Source organism: Bactrocera latifrons, unplaced genomic scaffold (genome assembly GCF_001853355.1).
Source record: "Bactrocera latifrons isolate USDA-ARS-PBARC rearing strain unplaced genomic scaffold, ASM185335v1 scaffold_38, whole genome shotgun sequence".
NCBI classification, from domain to species: Eukaryota; Metazoa; Arthropoda; class Insecta; order Diptera; family Tephritidae; genus Bactrocera; species Bactrocera latifrons.
The window spans coordinates 332,462-338,765 of record NW_017537023.1 but is presented as its reverse complement, the minus strand read 5'-3'; the positions used below and the strand labels follow the sequence as shown (position 1 = coordinate 338,765).

The 6,304-nt window shown below is 33.7% G+C and overlaps 1 protein-coding gene across 1 annotated transcript in view; it reads left to right on the top strand.

Moving 5' to 3' along the window:
• Nucleotides 1-1,473: 1,473 nt before the first annotated feature.
• The window catches only part of LOC108972125 (CUGBP Elav-like family member 2), a 294,009-nt gene continuing 289,178 nt past the window's right edge, over nt 1,474-6,304 (top strand). Inside the window, exon 1 of the mRNA XM_018938609.1 lies at nt 1,474-1,751. The gene's annotated coding sequence lies outside the window, so the exon portion shown is untranslated. The remainder of the gene's footprint in view (nt 1,752-6,304) is intronic.

The following is a 6,304-nucleotide window of genomic DNA, read 5'->3' as shown; positions in this document are numbered from 1 at the left end:
AGATGTATCGGGCAATCGTTTCCCAAAAGCTGAATATCAAAAATTTTGTATCCAAAAAAATTGTGAATTATGTTTAAATATATAACTATAAACCCTAGGAATTCCGCTTGAATCAATTACTTTTTTCTCTCCCAAAAAAATCCTCAAAAAAAAACGGTTTTTAGAAGTCTCTAAACCAGGCTCCCCCCTTAACTGGTCTCTCAGTTCTTGAGATATCGTTCCAAAATTTTGCTCATGCCATTTACTGCTCAAGAAGTTGCTCACTTGTCAATTCAACGTCTAGAAATTTTGTTCAGATCAAGTCATTATAGCATTATCTGCCACAAAACTGAACGATCAAAATCAAGCTAATGATCTTTATATAAATTATTATGCTAATTGTGCTTTAAGAAATATAGTGGTGGAGGTTATTCTATTTTTTGTTTCTTTTTTGGTTTGAAAACTTTATTTAAATTTAGTTATTTCAGCTCGAATGCGCCAAGAACTCACTTTGTTAATTAGTTCTTAGTAATATGCTGATAACCGTATTTCAACGTATTTGAGTGACTCGAAAATTCACTGATAAGACAATAGAGTTCATTTCTCTTTCAAACATATGTATATGATCATATATACTATATATACATATATTGTATCTGCATTCATTCTAAGCACATGTTCTTGTGACCTCTGGGGCATTGCGCAGATCGCAGCATAAAAATCATATCTCTCGCATTTTTTTGCTTTAAAGGCTTCCCTACAATACCCTGTCGTATAATGACAGTGTAATAATCCCCAAAAGCTTATCGCTAATTGCCTGCAGAGATCACTCAGAGCTGCCAGCCATGTGATGGTGGACACGCTGCCGCAGCAGCACCGCCTCTCAATTCTTAGCGCTGTCTATGTATGTATTTCGACGGTGTGACATTTAATGCTTTTGTTGTTGTGTTTTTAGGTTACTTTTGTTTTTTTTTTTTTGGTTTTATTGTAGAACGCATCCCACCCAATCGATCCTCTTCGATCAGTTCAGTTTGTCAGCGTCCGTTGTCTTGATAACGTTCTCATTTACATACTGTTTTATTCAACTAAGCGATTCTCGATTCTGCTTGTGCATCCGAACTCATCGGCATACATACTATATATACGTACTTTCAAAAATACCAACAAAAAAAGAAAAAAAAAACAAGATTAGAAAAAACTTTCTTCATTGCTGTTTTGGTTACAGTTTAGTGCGTCGTCAACCGATAATCCCACTTGTTCGCTTAGTTTTGTGCTGCATCACGTAATACATAACGTTGTTTCTGCTGTGAAATTGTCCAATTCGAAAAGTGTTATTGTCTTCGTTTCAAGCAAAAATATTGAAATCGTTTTTTATAGTAATTTGTCAAAAGTAAAACGCTGCCGTCTTACATACTATATACATCTATATACTTATATATATATATATATATATATACAATAACGTATTGTATTCGTTCGTTACGTTTAGTTATTGTTACGTCACTTATCGTAACGTATTGTCTTCAGCGTTTTGCAGTCGTGTTTAATCGCTTTAGTGCTGCGTGAATTTGTGCCGAAAATTAAAAAATATATAAACAAAAATCATTTGGATCCTTTGATAGCGCTTTATTGTGGGCTTAACTGTGCTTGGTGCTCCTCGAAAAAAAAAAAAAATAGAATCAAAAAGCGAACTGTAAAAATTAAAATTCGCTGATATACGTACATTATATATATATTTCTTACTAGTAAACTTGTCTAGTTTTGTATCATATGTGAGTATCTAGTTCTAAAGTTCGTTCCAAATGTTTGTCTTGCCGATTTTCACGATTTTCAAGTGTTTCAGTTTATTATTTCATTACAATTCCGCCTCGCACTAATCAAAATGGTCTGAGCTCAACGTGTATTTCGCCATGCTGTGCAGTGCAAATTTGAGCGCCAATGCAACCCTTCACTAATACACGTTATTTAACGTTATTTATATGTGTTTTAACTATATGTACTTTCTTTGTTGTTTTTTGTGGGTTTTGATTTCTATCTGCTTCACATATGTATACTTAGTACATATTTATTGATTTGGAAAATTTTTGTTCTTTATTTGCTATTTGTTGAATGTTGCTTGTATGTATGTAAAAATACTTCAAATATATTTCTTAAATCAGCAGTGTTGCACGTGACTAAACAAATTAAGGGGTTAGGTGGGTTTCAGAGGTACAAAAAAAAAAAGGTAGTTTTACGATTTTTTTTTAATACAAGCAATCATATATTTGAAAAATATAATATGTTGTATCAAAGGTATATATTCGAACAATATCTCCTGAAATTTCCATACAAAAATGTTCAAAATTCCGGCATTGAGACCGCATTTCCCTGGGTGTCTCTCAAAAAAGTGCTCGCGCTGTGGACAGCATAACTTATTACAGGTTCATATAAAATTAAAAAACTAAGCATATTCTGTTAGTACATATCTAAATCTCGTTTTTGAAATTAGGAAATAAAAGAAATATTAAAATTGTTCTTCTTTTCTCGGACTATGAACAAAAAATCTCATTTTTGTTAAAATTTTCGGCATTTTTTGGTCAGAAAAATAAGTTGTAATGAAACAAGAAAAAATCCTTCATTCAATAACTAGATAATCTTATTTCAAAAACGTGTACACAATACGAACTAAATCGGTCGGATAACTTTTCGAGACATCGTGTTCACCGACTTCAAAAACACAGTTTCGAGAAAAACGCGTTTAAAGACAGGGCACTTAGCGCAGCTAGCCTTGAGTGCACAAGTTCTCAAGGCTGTATCTCCGAAATTATTACTTACATCAACTTTAAAATTTAGCACTATATCGATTTTTGGAAATTTTCAAACCCACCTAAACCCTTAATCAATTTCTTTAAAATAACTAATATTTGTTAAGTGTGAGTATAGCAACATAGAGCTATACCAATGCAATCTCTGGAATTTTTCGCAGTGTATTTTGCGTATAATAACATTAAATAACTAAATTTTAAGTTTGTTGTAGCCACTTAAACACTGATATCGAATGCTGAATATACAACGGCCACATAACAACAAAAAAAAACAAAAAAAAAAAAAAAATGGCATGCAAAATTTTTTTTTGTGAAATGACAACATACTGTAGGCAAAAAATAGTAAGACTTTTTAATTTACATTGCGCATCAAAACCCACTGGTCAAAATATTATTTTTCTGGGTTGGTGTGACTGTCCGTAACATCTCTGTCAAATCTCAGAACAAAATAGTCCTTAATGTTTAGTGTAAGCTTGTCTTGTAAGCTTCAAGTATATAAAGTGTATTCGGCGAACGTTCAGAATGTTGAAAGAAGCCTTTGGTAGTAATCCTTAGTCGCCAGCAAGTGTTTTGATTCCTACAAAATGCTAAAAGAAGGTCGAAGGTCGAAATTGACGACGAACCACGTCCAGGACGAAAATCAAGATTAACTAATGATCAACACGTCAATAAAGAAAAATAAGGGAACTTGTGTTTAAGTATCGAGGACTAACGGTTAAAGATCTTACTGACATCTTTGGAATATCGGAACGATCAGAGAAAAACAAAAAAAAATCATTTGGACCCAAGAAAAGTGAAAGTAAGATTCGTTTGAAAATCACAAAATTCTTTCGAAAATCGTCTGCGAAACAATGCTTTCCGACTATCAGGATGTCATGAAACGTTTTAACGGCGTTGAATGATTTGAAGATATCTGCTTACGACCTGGACACAGACGATTAATCGGCCAAATATCGTGCTGAAGGTCAGACGAAGCCGAAGAAAAGACCACGTCAAAGCAAGCCAAAGAATCAAAGGTATTTTGATAGTTTTTTTGAGTATCGAGGTGTGAGGCACTCTGAATTCCATCTGACCAGCCAAATTGTCAACAAGGAATATTATTTGAGTCTTATTAGTAAAAAGTGACCTGAAATATGGGTCGACAACTCGTGGTTTTTGATTCTTCGTAAATTTTAACCCCAAATTTTCTAACAATATCCTATATATACGAGTGTAATTTCTACTCCCGGGGAAACTCAAGATATTAAACGTGTATCGCTACACGCATTGTAGGTTGACCGGAAACGGATTGGAAAAAATGTTGCCGCAAGTATTGGGCCCAAGAGAGACTACTTTGAGGGGGACGATATAGATTTAGAAGTATAAATTAACAATTTTAAAATTATGTAAAAAGTTTTACTATTTTTTATTGATAGAGTATATTTTCTTAAAAAGTACAGACAAGTAAATTTGGAAAAATTATTTCTGAGTCTTTTTCAAACCTCTGGCAATAATCGTACCTTTTTTTTCCGTGGAATGCGCATACGAAGTTTCATCAATTTTGACTTAAGTTACAGCTTGCACGTACGAACACTCGCCCGAATTTCAACTCGACTCGTCATCCTGATCATTTATATATATAGTTCCCTATTGAAGGTGCTAGTATATGAACTGAATTTCAACATTGTGCTACTCTAGGTGTATATAAATCTTTAGATTGCGTAACTCGCAGATTAAGGATGTAATTTAAGTCTTGTTTTATAATTCGTTTTGTAAGAGTTTTTTTAATCAGAATTTTAAGAGAGGAAGACACTTAGCTATTTCTTTTTTTAAGGTATATATTTAATTATTTGGAAAACTGGTAAGTATAATTATTTGTTAAGTATTTGCCTTAATTTATTCACATTAACATTAATGTGATTACATTTTCTCTTTCAAAAGAGAATTGAAAGCGTCCAGAACTCTAAAAACTATTAATTTGTTTGGAAAAGTATTTCTAATTTTCGTAATATCTTCTCGATATAATGTGTTTGGAAATTTAATTTAATAGGGAGTGTTTATTATAATTAGTAAGAACATTCTTGGCAAATATTTTTTGTAGATTATCTCTTCCAAATATTGGTTGCGGTTACGTCTCAGACTTTAGACTTTACATATCCCTGCAGGAAAGTGTCTGACACTGCGATATCACACGATGTTGGTGCACAAACGGTAAAACGTAAAATTATATGCTCAACGAAAAATTCTCTCAACAAATCCATTGATTGATTCGATCTGTGAGAAGTGGCGCCGTCTTGTTGAAACTAAATGTCGCGAAATAACGAGCTTCTATTTCAGACAACAAGTAGTTTGTTATTAAGGCGTGATAACATTCTTTACGATCAAAACTAAGTTCTTGTTTAGTTTGAAAACTTTTTCATTTGTCTGAGCTTTTTCAGTTTCTTTTCATTATTCCTTGTACCGATACCAGGAGCTGAAGCTTAAACACTCCACTAAAATCTTTTCAAACGTTATCATCTGCTTAAAAAAGTTTCGCCAATCAAACTTGTTAAGAAAATCACATAAAAAGCCCAAATGTTATTATAGCTATATAACCTCACTTTTTGAGCGCATGTGAAGCTGTCAAACTTTCTGGTGAATGGAATTAAGTAAAACTACAATTTGTGGCGGGAAGTGAGGGAACTTAGAAATGAGAAAAACCCATCAAGAAAACAAAACTCAAGTCGACAAATGAATTATACAAACAACCAACTAGTAGAATGACTAAAGATTACAATGAGAGCATTCACGCAGCATATAATTACTAACAACAACATTGTCATTGTTGGCAGCACAAGAATGAATGCAAGGCAAATAGTAGAACTTAGCGCATTTCCACTAATGCAAAGCCAACGCCGGTGCTTTTCGCTGATGAATGCGCAAAAAGCAAAAAATTCGTAGGAGCAGAAGAGAAGGAGAGACAGAGAAAATGACGCTCAACAATGACTAAGCTATGGCAGAGATAATGGACAGGATGCTGTGGCATGAAGAGGGTGTGGTGGGGTGGTTAGTGTCGGTAATCAGGATTAACGCTATACATCAACATCCGCCGACTCGGCTTATAAATAATATGAAAACTTCAATGACTTTTGTTTTTGTGTTTGCGCTCTCTGTTGCCTCACGAATAGTTTTGCTTGGCTAATTTCATTAAGTTAATAAACAAATCGCAAGCTCATAAATGTCAGCATGTAATGAAAGAGTTGATAACAATGGTGTAGGGCGCGAAGTAATATAGATAGAAGTAGAGAGAAAGTTCTACAAGTCACTCTAAGTGTGCTGATATTATTTGAATGAAAGCCGGTGGAGTTGTGTTAGGTGTAAGAATTTGCGAAGAAAGCACTGTAAAGTGATTTTGCTTGAAATTCATAAATCTGCACTTGTAGGACTATTCTTGATTTCAACCATCCCCTACGATGCACAAAAATGTTTCTGGATTTATGGTTCATTCATTTATGCAAGACAGGAACCTACGATTGCCATGTCAGGTCTGTATTTCAGATGTG